Raw genomic sequence first — 15,355 nt, 5'->3', positions numbered from 1 at the left:
AATTTGATGTGACTTCTTTAAAAAAGAAAGGGAGACCTAAAATAATTTGAATCCAAACTCATCCAATTTAACAAATTTATTTTCCACTGTAATGTTGATACAATAAAAGTTAAAAGGGGTGAGCCAGTGTATGTGAGTGTAGCCCAACACACATAAGTCTCCTAATGGGACTGAGCTTTCGGGCTTCCATATCAATAGTAAATGTGTGTGTATATGTGATTTATATGGGTTGACATGTCTTGATAAAATTAACATAATTTTACTAATATATGTGTCCTATCTCTGAACTACGTATGTGTGTTTGCCTTAGAGAGAAAAGAAAAATCTCACTTCACTATTTGGCCTTTTATAGAAAAAAAAATTTAGAATCGATTAAAAGAAGGAAAAATTACTTATTATAAAATTTATTTTAATAAAACTAACTATTTGGTACTTCTATTTTGAAATATATATTTGTTAGTTTTTATGTTTTCATTTCTAATACCTTTTAGCATCTCTACCATTTTATGTATTAATGTGAATTTTATTTAATTTTTGTAATTTGAAAAATAGAAACTATATAGTCTTATAGTTTCTAAGGATTGAACTTTTTAATTTCATAATAGTAATTTCTCTCTTATTTGAATATATTGAGCACTAAGATAAAAGTTTATTTAAACTGAATAAAGGGATTAAAAAATAAATGAAATAAAAATATAGAGACTAACTAATATATTTTTCAAAAAAAATAACTAAATAATTAATTTCATCAAAATAAAAAAATTAAATGATTATTTTTCCTTAAATTAATGATTTTTATCTACCATTCACGCTCACCATATGGCTTATTATCTACCGTTCACGCTCACTATAAGGCTTATTATCTACCATTCACGGTCACTATATGGCTGTGGATAACCATTGGTGTCTACTTTTACCAATAAAGTCGGAACCATGTTTAAATTATATCTTAGTAATCAACAATAAAAATATTATGAATTTATTGTTGATTACTAAAATATAATTTACATGGATAAGTTGAAAGTGTCTTACCAACAAAAGTATGCGCATAGTTTGAACAATAACATAAATTTCATTAATTTAACTTAATAATAACTAATTTGAGAACAAATGAACATGTATCTAACAAGCTTACAACTTTTTTTATGTTAAAAGAAAAACATGAATAAAAAGATATTGGTCATATGCATAGAACATAACTATCAATGTGAATAGAATGACTTTTTTTTTTTTTAAATCATGAATTTTTTTATTATTCATAAAAGTTACATTTTAATCTTGCGCAAATATATATAAGAACAAGCTATCAAGATTCTTAAATCAAATTTTAAAACAATATAACTTGTAATTCAGTAAAAAGTAGGCTACACTCAGTAGTCCTTGTAAATTATAAATTAATATTTTTGTCTTTAAATTAATGAGCTTCAAAGTATGATTATTAGCAAAATTGTTTGACGCCAACATTAATTTTGGAAATTGAAAAAGTCTAAGATAACATATCACACTCTTATAATATAAGGTAATGAGGAAATTTTAATATTCCATTAAGAGAACCAAAGCAGCCGTGTCCACTAAAAAACCAATTAATTTTGTAACTGATTATTGTAATAGACTGAAAATTGATTGCTATTACTAACTAATTTTGTAACTAATTTATAATTTTAATTTTTTTGTAAAATAATTAATTTTAAAAAATTTAGTAGCCTATTCAAAAATTGATTACTAAATCAGTTGTCATTAGCAACTAATTTATAATTGATTGCTAAAATCAGTTACTAATAGCAATCGATTTATAATTGGTTACTAAAATTGTTTGCTAATAACAACTGATTTATAATTGGTTGTTAAATTGATTGCTAATCAATACTAGAAAAACTTTAAATATACAATTAACAACTTATTTTAAAATAGTTGTTAATAGCAACCGATTAAGAAATAGGTTGCTAAAATCTGTTGCTAACAGAAACTAATTTTAAAATTAGTTGCTAACAGAAATTGATTTAGAAAATCAATTGCTAAATTAAAGAATTATTTTAATTGGCTGAAGAGCTAACAATTGATTTTGCAATCGGTTGTAAAAATTAGCAATCGATTGCAATCGGTTGCTAAAATCAGTTGTCATTTGCAATCAATTCATTTTAACCAATTGTTAATCGATTGTTAAATTTTTTTCAGAAAAAATTCCTAGTCATTTTTTTCTGTTTTTTTTTATTTGCAACTGATTTTTTCCTAAAAATTTTCGCCCAATTTTTTTATTTTCTTTATTGATTTGCAACTGATTTGTAAATCGGTTACTAATAGTAACCGATTTTTGCAATTCATTAAAATTGATTGCTATTAACAATCAATTTTTTTTTCCTCTAGAAATTCCCACCTAATTTTTTGTTTTCTTTTTTTTTTTTTTGCAACTGATTTGCAAATCGATTACTAACAGCAAATGAATTTTGAAAATGCTTAAAATTTACAACCAATTTTTTCCCCAAAAAATTTCTTCTTATTTTTTATTATTTTTATTTGCAATTGATTTGCAAATCGGTTATTAACAACAACTAATTTCTGTAATCGATTAAAATCAGTTGCTATTAATAGCCGATTTTGTAACAAATTATGAATCGGTTGTAAAATTTTTTTCCCCTAAAAATTCTCACCCAAATTTTAAAAGAAATTAACAACTGACAATCGGTTGCTAATTTGCTTATATAAACTACTATTTATTTTCTTTCCATACAATTTATTTTTTTTCCTCTTTCTTCTCTTTTCTCTTATTTTCTTCATATTTTTTTTTATTCTAATCTTTTTTATTTATCATCTTTTCTTTTCTAAAATATTTTTTTATCATTTTTTTTCTCATCTATTTTCTTTATAATTTTTTTCTCATATATTTTCTTTCTCATCTTTTTTCTTTCTCATATATTTTCTTCTTAATTATCTTTTTGTTTTCTCATCTATTTTCTTTTTCATCATCTTTTTCTTTATCATTTATTTTCTTCATCATCTTTTTTTTTTCTCATCTATTTTCTTCATTATCTTTTTCTTTCTTATCTTTTTTCTTCTTCATCTTCTTTTCTTTCTCATCTTTTTTATTTTATTTATTTTACTTTTGCATAAGATAAAAATTTTTATACAAATATATTTTTGTTAGTAAATTATTTGTAGTATTAATTTTTAGTAATTTTTTTGTTTTATATATATATATATATGGGGCAATTTTTTTAATAATTTATCTTATAAATATGTTTTTATATTTAATTTTTTGTTAATATTTTTTATAATAGTTATTATTAGCAATTTTTTTATAATATCTTTATTTTAATTTTTAGTACTAATTTTCATTAATAATTTAATATTTTAATAATTTTTGAAAAATTTTTTTATTTGAATTTTTTATTTTTTATTAAAAATTTAATTTTTTATAATTTTTTAAAAATTAGCAACTAACTTTTCCGTTGCTAAATTAGTTGCGAGTAGCAACAAATTTATAAAATGGTTACAAAATTATAAAATTAAAGACACCAAATTCTTTTGCTACTGATTATATTTCAATTGCTATTAGCAACTGATAATTTTTACCAAAAGTTTAATTTTTTTTAAGTTTAATTAATTTAGCAATCGATTTAGTTTCTATTTGCAATCAGACTCATTATAACTGACTGAATCGGTTGCTAAATCGATTAGCAACTGATTTTAATGAATTAGCAACCGATTCGATTGGTTGCTATTTTTTTTTTTGGCAGTAATTATAAATTTAACTAGGTTTGTTGTTATTGAAAAAGAAAATAATTTGTCAAAAAAAAAATCACCATTGACCTACAAGTTAGTGATGTATTATAATGTAATATATGAGTTATTTGGGATGCCAAATCATTATATATTTACACTTATATGTTTAGCTATTAATTGTTAGGAAATTTATAATTTCGTCTCTGGGTTTGTTCTTACATTATACTCTAGTCCTTGTGTTTTGGGAAATTAATTATTTAATTTCTAGGTTTTACACTATATTACACTCTAGGCCTGACTTTTGAGAAATGAATTATTTAATCTCTTTAATTTTAATATATAAAATAATTTAATCCCTATAATTTTAATATTTATAACAATTTCATCCATTGATAGAAAGATTAAATTGTTTTATATATTAAAATTATAGGAACTAAAGTGTGATATAATATAAAATTCATAGACTAAATAATTAATATCTAAAAACTCATGAACTAACATGTAATATAGTGCAAAATCCAAAAACTAAATAATTAATTTCTCAAAATTTAGGAACTAAAATATAATATAATACAAAACCTTGAACCAAATTGTAAATTTTCCTTAATTGTTTCAATTGATTACTTCCTTTCAATACAAATATATTTTTTAATATAAAATAAATACAAAAATTTGTAAAATCATTATAAAAATTCACTACAAAAAAATAGTAGTTTAAGAGACAGAATTTGTAACTGAAATTAATCCGTTAGAAAATTTTCATTTGCCGACGGACTTTCAACGGATTAGTGACGAGTATAAATTGAAAGAACTAGTGACGGATATTAAAGTAATTAGCGACGGGTTAGGGACAAAATTTGTGACGAACATTATTTTTGTCACAAAGCCGTTAGAAAATTGGGATTTTAAAACTGAAATCCCTAATTCGGCAGCCACATTTTATCCTCTCTCTCAAAACACATCTTCCTCTCTCTTTGATGACAGTAAGGAGTTGTTCCACCACCGTCATTATAGTAGTAGGTCACCATTTTCGATTGTGCACAAAGCCCCACTCAAGTTCCAAATTTTTTATTCTCAGATCCTTTCAACAGGTAAATGATTTTTTTGAGTTCCTTATTTTGATATTATTATGATTTCTTTTGATGTTGGGTTCTAGAAAGGATTGTTACTACTTGCTTTTAAAGGGTTGTTGTTGTTGGGTTTGAATTCTCCTTGAATGCTTGTTTCTGTGTATACTTGCTCCTTGAATGCTCATTTCTGTTTATAGCTTGTTTCTGTGTATATATATACTTGAAAATAAACCCACCCTTTCCATCCTTACTCAAATAGAGGGTGAAATTGAATGCATTTTCCACCTGGGTGAGCTCATTTTCATTCTTTTGGGTGGCCTCGTGTTGAGGGGGAGCACCCTATTTTGGTCTTGCAGCTATTTAAATAATAAATTATAATGAAAAAAAATGGTACATAATATATTATACACCTACATAAATCAGTGTTTGTTTCTGTGTGTATATATACTTATTCAGTTTTCTTCTTTTCTGGAACTGGTTATATATATGTCCCAGTAAGAGGACCTGTAGGTAATAGTTCTCCTACCGCTATTGGAATTCTATATGTTGCTAGTTTCATTTCTTCTCCTGACCATTACGCAAGCAAGTGAGCAATCCAGAGAGCAAGGGATACACTTTCCTTTCAGTGCTTGCTAGTTCACAGTGATGGAAGCAATCGAATACGTTCCATCCATAAGTGAGAATAGTTTGCAAGCCTTTAAAGCAGTTAAAATTTTAAATTAATGCACAGGAAAAACTTCACTATATCTTTGTTGGAAGATAAAATAAGTGCCAGTAAAAAAACTGTCATGATATTGTATGCTAGGGGTGACTGTGACACTCACCTGGCCAAGACCTGACATTGTGGTAACTCTACCTCATGTTCTTAGGATCAAATCTAGTGCTGCATATATATATATATATATATATATATATATATATATATATATATATATATACACTTGCTCTGTGCTCCTTGTTTATGTGTTTTCTTATTTTCTGGTTCTGTTTATATGCATATTACTTCCCTCGGCTTCAAGAATTTCCAGCAATTCTCAGTTCTCATCGACAACAACCAGCATATATATATATATATATATACACTTGCTCTGTGCTCCTTGTTTATGTGTTTTCTTATTTTCTGGTTCTGTTTATATGCATATTACTTCCCTCGGCTTCAAGAATTTCCAGCAATTCTCAGTTCTCATCGACAACAACCAGCATTCCATGAAAAATTTGTTTACAAATTTATGTGATTTTATTGGGTTATTGGCTGTGTGAAACCCCTTACCCGTCTACGGTGTAGCCGAGTGAGACGTGTCACACGCTGTGCTGGAGCGCCTGAACTTATCTTATTTCTTTTTCTTTGTATTTATATTTTATTTTATTACTTTAGGGTCAATTTATTAAACAGAGAAACTAACAAAGTTTCTCCTAATTTAGTAATAATTTTGACAATTTTCACTTGTTAAAAATCTCAATAGCAATTTCAAATATGTGCAACTTTTCACAATCTCAATTCTCATTTCAATATTTGAAACTCAAATCTTCATTCATACATAATCAAAATGTACTCACATTCATAAATAAAATACTCAATTTGATTAATTTACATAAATTTACAAATAATTACATAAGACCATAATTTACATAACAAAATAAATGTCTAATTATAAAATACAAAACTACTATCAAGCCTAGTGGGTCGTACCCAAATACACTACAATGGAGGTGACACTGGACTCAATGCAGATGTAACACCCCTATTTGTATAGCCTGGTATATTTCACTGTCCCGGTGACCGGTGTCGGTCCGGACAATTAAGGGGATTAGAACCATACTAAAGACAACTTGAGAAACCATAAACACCAATAATTAGTAATGTTCAATTAGTTAAGTATAAATAAGAAAAACATGGGTGACCTCCTCGGGAACGACTGCGAAGTCATTTTAAACTCAAATTTCGAACCGTAAAATGTGACGCTGCGGTCCTTAGGACCCTTATGAACACAGTGGAAAAGAGAAATTCACGAAAAAGTACTATTAAGCCAGTCAAATAATTTGGTCAGGGAGCCGGAAGAAATATGGAATTATTTGCAAACCGGGATGAACCGGCGAGGGGCAATTTGGTCAATTGACCCCGAGAGCTGACTCCTGACCTAACTGTCAAATAAAATCGGAGAAAAGAAAATTTTGGAATCGAGAATTAAATTAAAGAACTAATAAAAAAAAAGAGGAAAATGAAAAAGTAAAAAGGTGATGACATCATGCATGATGCCATAAAAAAATTAATTAATTGAATTATTAAATTAGATTTTTATGGTCTTCCATAAGCCAAAAGAGATAAAAGAAAAGAAAAGAAAAAAAAAATAAAAAACCTCTTCTTCTTCTTCCCTTTTGCCACCGCCCTTCCCTCTCCCAAGCTCTCTCACAATCCACCATGAAAGCTCATTTTTGAGCTTGAAGAACCCAAAATCCAACCATAGAAAATTTTCCTACCATAACTAGAATTTGTTTGGGCAACTAGGAAAGAGGATTTAAGGAAAAGAAAGAACAAAAATTTGAAGAAAAGGAGGAAGAAAATTCTGCTCAAAGTTAGTAATATAAACTTCAATTTTTTTTTTTGTTTAATTAGTGTTTGTATGGCATCAAGAGCTTGTAAATAAACTTAAAATGAAATAAAAATATGGGGGAAGGACCAAGCTGAAATTTTGGCCTGTTGAAGGGGAGTATGATTTTGTATGGTTTGATGGATTTGAATGAGTTTAAAAAACCTTATTTAGTTAAATGGTTAGGATTAAGAGCACTAATTGTGATTAAATACATGAGATGGATGAGTTAGGGTTTTGAATATTAGGGTTTGTGAACCAAAAAAATGTGAGAAATGAGTAAATGATATCTTTGACCTATTGTAAAGTGAAAAATGGTCAATTATGACCAAATGAGTTGTGTGGGAATGGTTGGAAATCAAGTTAAATTCGGAGGTTGTATGGTCATGCTGCTGGCAGCATGACCAAGTCAACTTTGAAGGACCAAAACTGAAATTTTACAGGTCCAATTGATATGGAACCAATTGGGGATGAAAATAGACATAAAATGACACAATTTTCATTTAGGAACCATGCCCAAAAAGTGACCAAAACCTAGTGAACAAATTGACCAAAGTTGAATAAGAGCAGTCTGCCACTGTGCAAACTGACTAAATGAACAGTATTTATTTATTTGGTCATAAATCGAGCTAGGCAGGTCAAATTGACCTGAAATTTTACCAGTGGTTAGATGGGATATAGACCTAAAACTTTCATGAAGAACACAAGTCCAAATTCTGCCAGCAACCAAGCCATTTGGCCACCCCAAGTTGGTGACCCAAAACTGCCAGCACCAAACTTTGCCCAGAAAATCTGGGTTGTGTCTAACCTGGCAGCCCTGGTTCAAATGGCCATAACTTGAGCTACAAAACTCCAATTGGGGTGATCCAAAAATGAGAATAAACTTAAGACAATAAGGAACATTTTCTATGAAGGAAGTTTTGTCAAATTCCAACAGTAGATTGACCAATGGAACAGTGCAATTAGGGACACCAAAATTGAAATTTTGACAATTTTGCCAAAAGGACTTAAGCTTTGAGAAAATGACCAAAACCAACAAATTTAATGACCAAAATGTGGTATGTGGGTGAAGTTGGAGTTCCCATACCTATTAAGCCTTAAAAAGTCAACAATTTGACTTGAATAGTGTAGTGAATAGTAACCCGAAACACAAAAACTTCGTGAACGTCGAAATTAGCTCATTAAAGCTAGGTAAAAATGAAGTGAAATTTATTTTTGGATTTCTGCTAAGTTATGGTACTAAAACACTATGAAACTGTGTGTTTCAGCTGAAAAAGACTTGGAGGCTCGGAGAGACTGAGTCAATGCTTAAAGGTGACTCACGTCAGGTCTGTGCACAGTAATCTTTGTTTAAATATATGATTCTTGAAAATTTGACTTTTCTTGAGTTAATTACGAATTGTGTTGCCATTTATGATTGTGAATATGACTTTAAAAATTTACCATATTTCTCATAAATTATTTAAATAAATTATTTTGAATTGATTTTGTGTTTACACTTAGTATGACAGTATCACATTATTCCTCCTCCATTTACGGGGTTGAGATCGTTTATTTTCCTCCCTCTCTGGCTTGCCAGTTGAGGTTGAGATCGGATGAGTACTCATTAGCTAGCTAGCCACCTCCCTCATTAATTTCGATTAATGGGGTTGTAGATTGCTTTGTCGTAGTGTACAACACGGCATTGATCGGAAATTTTGTGTAATGACTTAAGAGTATATGATTTTAGCAACACTGTGCTTAATAAATTATTTGACTAAATGGTGTTATTATGAGCTTTGATATTTGTGAAATGTGATTAAGAAGTATTCAATTGTGTTTCATCAATGAACGATTTATGTATTGCATTTTAAATTTTTATTGTGCACCACTGAGTATTTTTATACTTAGCGATAGCTTATTTTGCTGTCGCAGATAAGAGCAAGGAGAAAGCAGCAGAGTGAGCTGCTATCGAATTGTGGACCACATCGATCATTTTGTACGGGTATTATTTTATACCCTTGTAGATAATTTTGATGTAAATATAGAAATGTTGTATGTATTAATGTAAGTTAAGCAATTGTAAATAAATTGTAATAATATTATTTTGGATTTTCTTCTGTGAATTAATAATTGTACATTTGAATTTCATATTTTATGCGTTGTGAATGGAGTTGTTAAATATTTTGAGATGATAAATTTTGATTTGTATTGTAGAATTACTTTGAAGTGATTTGAATTGAGTTGATTGAGATTTATTGGAGGTTGGGAGTTGTGAAAAATTTTTGGAAGTGTTTTTCTCAGGTATTTGAAGAACTGTTTTCTCTAATTACAAACAGAACTCTGTCAAAATTTTTATAAAATTTGCGGCAAAATTTAAATGGACAAAAATTTTACTAGTATTTAAACTTTGAATAAATAGTTTTTAATTCATACCAAAATGCTCACCACTTCCAAAATGTAAGAAAATTGTTTTAAAATCCCTTGTAGGGTACTTAATGAGTTATCGGTAGGTGAAGTTCGGTAGTTCATTAAGTATTCTACGGGATCATGTTATGCCTTACAGAGGGGTAAGGTGTGACAGCAGATCTGGACTCTCACCTAGTCTACAGTCTGTTGGGCTCTCTATCTATATCTCCAATACCTACGCATGGCAAAAAGCGACGCGCTAAGCAATACAGCTTAGTAGTGCCAATATAAAATAAAAATAAACTAAATAAATAAATATGCAGAAATTATATTTTTATTTCTTGCAGACTGAAATTTGGCAATTATTAGTAATATTATTAATTTAGTACTTTTTATATTTATTATTTGGTAATAAATTATTAAAACTTATTTTGGTTGCTGATAAGTGCATAATTGATTAATTTTACTTCCATCACATTTAATGTTTCTAGGGTATCTTTATACCTAATTCAGTTGATTAAAGTATAATTATCTATTAGGCATATGTTTAGAGAGTTGTTCAAATAATTGTGTTAAATGGAGAAATTTTCAGCATTTGCATTAATTTAACTCTTGCTATACTTTTCAGGGTTTTGGTGAAGTCCCAGAACATAGAAGTGTGGAAGGAAACTTGGAAAGGTCGAAGGATTGAGAAGCATTATTGATACAAAGTACACAGGTCGTATAAGCACAACCACAGACCTGTATAGCATTTTGCCAGAAGAAATCCAGAAAACCGAGGAAGAAACAAAGTACACGAGCTGTGTAACTTGACCTGTGTAAATCCTAGAGACCCGTGTAAATCCTGGAGACCCATGTAACCTTCTGTGCCAATGCAAGACATACCCATTCAGCTTTAGTAAGTTACACGGCCTTGGGCTGTGTAGTGATACACGGGTCATGTATCTATCGACAATCAGTTTCCCGATTTTGCTCCAGTTGCAGTTTTTGACAGAGACTCTAAAAACCTAACCCTAGGCCATTTATTATAAATAGAAGAGGCAGTAGCCGACACAAAGAATGATTCAGCAGCCTCTCAACCTCAAAAAACACCTTCATTCTCCATTCTTTTTTTTTTAGATTTCTTCTTTATTTTTCTTTTATTTTTCTGTAAGCCATGAACATGAGTGACTAAGTTTTTAATTTAGTTCAAGGGATTCAAGTTCTTTGCATGATTTGTGAGACCAGGTTCTTAATTTAATTTATATCTTTTTTGAATATCTATTGTTTTCTAATTTCAATGTCTTTGATCTATTGAATGATTTGTTAAAAAGGCCTATTAGTTAATTGTTTGATGTGGTCAATTGCTAGTTCATCTTAATAATCCGTAATTGTTGTGTAAGATTGAACATGAGTAGCAATTAGGTTTTATTGATTATAATCCCAGTTTTTGATAATAACCTAAGGAAACAATAGGGTGAATTAAATGATTTATGTTTCATATTCAACTTAACTACTTCCTATTATTAAAGCAGTTATCAATTTGATAAGGATTGCTTAATACCAATTCAGTTAATAATTAGAGTCAACAAGAGTGCTGGGCTCAAATTAATGAGTATAGGGAAGTCAGGGGTTTACCTCGCTGTTTGGTAAATTTACGTGAAGTATTTAATAAGAGATAATTGTATTTCTTTTATCTATGATCGAATCAATGCATTGGAATGAGAATTACCTTAGACTAAAGTTTGTTTAAATTGAGATTTTCATATTTAGTTCTTTAATTTCTGATTTCTTCTGATTTTGTGTTACAAACTCCCCCCCCCCCCCCCCTAATCTTTCTTTCTTTCTTTTTCCATTACACAAGTGTACAAAATTTTAGTAATTCAGTCTCTAGGGTTCGACCTGGATTTACCACTTACTGTAGAAAATATTTCATTACTGGTAATTTCAATTAATTTAATTTCTAGTGGATTCGACACCCATCAAGAATTTTGGCGCCGTTGTCGGGGACTGAAATTTATTGGATTTTATGTTTTTTGTTAGGGTATTCTGTTATTAATTTTGTTTGTGAAGTGTTGCTATTTTAAGGTTTTTGGAAAAAAAATTACAGTGTTACTATTCATCGATAGATTTTTGGTTGAATTTAGAGGGCGGCCTATACGTATTTTGAAGGAAACGACGTTCTGATCAAGACCAATTAATCCATAAGATTTATTGGCCCCACCCTCTTGAGGCCAAATTCGATTGTTTTATAGGGTTTTGAGGCATTTTTGTATTTTTACTTTGATTTCTTTTTATTTATGACAAGAACTTCTCAATCTGATGAGTTGATCTTTGATCCAGAAGTAGAAAAAATAGCTAAACAATTGAGAAAATTGGCTAAGCAAACTAGGCAGATTTCGAGTACATCTGAAGGAGTCCAATCTCCAAGGGAGTTAAGTTTGGATTTGGATTTGGATTCAAATTCTGAAAATGAAACCATTGCTGCTAGGACTTTGAAAGAGTTGGCTGCTCCTGATCTAAACCAACAGCCTTTGTGTATTCAATATCCTGCTTTAAATGTTGCTTTGAGTTAAAATCTGAACTAATCCATTTGTTGCCTAAATTTCATAGTCTTGCAGGTGAGGATCCACATAAGCATTTAAAAGAATTTCATATTGTGTGTTCCAGCATGAAACGTCAAGGAGTTTCAGAGGATCAAATCAAGCTTCGAGCTTTTCCCTTCTCACTGGAAGGCACAGCTAAGGATTGGTTGTATTACCTTCCTTCCGGATCTATCAACTCATGGAATGGGATGAAGCAGATATTTCTGGAGAAGTATTTTCCTGCTTCCCGTGTTGCCAACATAAGAAAAGAAATTTGTGGCATCCGGCAGTACAATGGAGAAAGCTTGTATGAGTATTGGGAACGATTTAAGAAATTGTGTGCAAGCTATCCCCATTATCAAATTAGTGAGCAGCTTTTGATTCAGTATTTCTATGAGGAACTTCTACCAATGGACCGCAGTATGATAGATACTGCTAGGAGGTTGATTGCTAACATTGCAGCAAATTCTTAGCTGTTTGGAATGAGAATGGATCACACACCTATGAAGGTTAATGAGGTAAGTACATCTAACCTTGAGAAACAGATTCTGATTTAACTTCTTTGGTGAGGCAATTAGCTGTAGGGAACATGCAAACTGTTAGGGTATGTGGAATTTATTCGGGTTTGGGTCATGCTACTGACATGTGTCTTGTGTTACAAGAGGATGAATCTGTAACATCCTCACTTTAGCTAGTCCGTACAGTCTACTGTTCTGGTGACCAATGTCGATCCGGGCAACTAGAATATTTGAAATTATAATTAGACTAGAGTGAGGAGTTATAAATAAATCAAATAATGCTCATAAAAATCAAGGAAAATTTTTAGGAATGAAATACACTAGGGTTAAATGAGCTGAAACCTCGGTGATGAGTAACCCAAAGGGGAAGTGACGGTGAAGGCCGTTAACAACCCTAGACCTGGGGAAAACTTTAGGAAATAATTTTTGGGATCTCAGGGAAGGATTTTTGAGGTTTCAATGACGATAAAATGTTAAGAAAACACAAGGAAAATTTAATCAATCAGTACACACAATGTTAGCTCGTTAAGCCAAACAGAGGGCATTTTGGTTATTTCGTTTTTAGAGATGATTTTTGGCCAACTTGTCCAATTAAATAAATAATTTATATGACATAAAATATGAATAAATATTGTTAAAAATTTAATTGAAATTAAGTTGACAAGAAAAGGAAAGAAAATGAAACTAAATGGGATTTATTACATCATGCTTATGTAAGCATGAGATAATTAAAGTCTATGGCCAATCAAATTAAAGAAACATAATTATAATACATAAAAGGGGCAGAAAAAGAAAAGAAAAAAAAATAGATGCTTCTTCTTCCTTCCTTGGTCGAAAACCTCTCCTAGCTCCACACCTCCATGAAAGCTTAAGAAAGCTTGAGATAACCCACCAAATTACCTTGAAACTCATCTTTGTCTTCACAAAAAATTATTCATACACCTTGGGCAAGCTAAAGATAACAAAAAGAAGTAGAAAGAAGGAGCTTTTACAAGTTTGAGATTAACTCCATTAGAGGTATGTGACCAAACTTAATCTTTCTCTTTCAATTCATGTTGAAGGGGTGAAATTGAATGCAAATTTACAAGAAAATTGAATAAACATTATGTGTATACCTTGCTTAAAATTTTAGTATCCTTGGGCTTGGTAGGATTTTGAAGATTTTCTTGAATTAAAATGGTACCCTAGCTGCCCTTAATACTAACCTATTGTTTAGGATAGTGAAAGGTAAGTGAATGCATGATTTGATATGGAATGGGTTAGGATTTGGGTATGAAATTGAGACCTTGATCATGTAATGGTGAAAGTAAGTTTTAATGGTCAATTAGTGACCATTTGGTTATGTGTGAATAAGAAATGAAGTGGTTTATTTAGTGGGAATTGAAGTTAGTGTTGCTGCCTTGGCTGACCTGCAGGACTGAGTATGAGTCTAGTAGGTTTGGGTAGCTATAACTAGAGTTGTGTAGGTTCAATTGGTGCAAGGCCAATCGGACATGAAACTAGACACATAATGGCAAAACTTTGATGAAGAAACCCTGCCTAGAAAACCAAACCAAGTTGACCTAAAAATTGCTCTAATCTGGGTGACCTGCATTCTGCTTGGGCAAAATGACCATATGAACAGTATTTATTCATTTGGTCATAACTCAGTGTAGAAAGGTCCAATTGACTTTAAATTTTACCAGCAGAAAGCTGAGATATAGACCTACAACTTTCATGAGAAACCTAACCCAAATTTTGACCATAACATATTCAAAAGGTGAACTGCAATCACTGCACAAAATACTGTAGATTTGGTCAGTCCAGAAAATCTGGAAAGTTTGTAATCCGGCCAGTTATGGTGTTTAGGCCATAACTTGAGCTACAAAACTCCAAATAGAGAGATTCAAAAAAAGAAATGTAACTAAACACAATAAAGAACAACTTTCATGTTGATAACTTTGCCAAATTTCTACTGTAAAAATGACCAATGGAACAGGAAACACAAGACTTAAAATCTGAAAATTTTGAATAACTAACACTAAGCTTAGAAACGGTATTGGCAACCAATATCAACAATTTTAGAATGCAAAATATGGTATGTTGGGATTATTAAAACCAATGTACCTATTGTCTATGTAAAAGTCAACATTTTAGTTGACTAATGAAATGAATAGTAACACCTAAACTTAAATTTCAAGAATTATACAATTTAAGAGTGTAACATGCCCTAGTACACCTAGCAAGATTGGTTTGGGTAGGTTGGCATGCCAATAGGGTTCTATTAGCAGTACTGCTTATGGCTTCATGCCATTCTGTGTTTTATGGCCTCCCGTGCCATTCTGTGATATAATAGCCTTTGGCTATGTTGATTGAGTTGTCATACTTGGGTTTTGCCCTTAATAATTATTACAGCTTATTAGCTGTTCTGTTGCACACCGGGAGACATAATGTGACCGATGGTGTGATGGTCCGAGGTACTTGGTATCCAATGCCAGTTTGCCCATTTATCCAGTCCAGTCGATTAG

The 15,355-nt window shown here is 30.6% G+C and overlaps 1 non-coding gene across 1 annotated transcript; it reads right to left on the bottom strand.

Moving 5' to 3' along the window:
• Positions 1 to 12,587: 12,587 nt before the first annotated feature.
• Positions 12,588 to 12,694, bottom strand: LOC131181802 (small nucleolar RNA R71). Its single transcript, XR_009150279.1, has one exon. It is a non-coding gene; the product is annotated as a small nucleolar RNA R71 (small nucleolar RNA).
• Positions 12,695 to 15,355: the final 2,661 nt, after the last annotated feature.

The sequence above is a fragment of the Hevea brasiliensis genome, chromosome 7 (genome assembly GCF_030052815.1).
Source record: "Hevea brasiliensis isolate MT/VB/25A 57/8 chromosome 7, ASM3005281v1, whole genome shotgun sequence".
Classification (NCBI taxonomy): Eukaryota; Viridiplantae; Streptophyta; class Magnoliopsida; order Malpighiales; family Euphorbiaceae; genus Hevea; species Hevea brasiliensis.
Note: the sequence above shows the minus strand (reverse complement) of the source record. Positions and strands in the feature narration are given on the sequence as shown.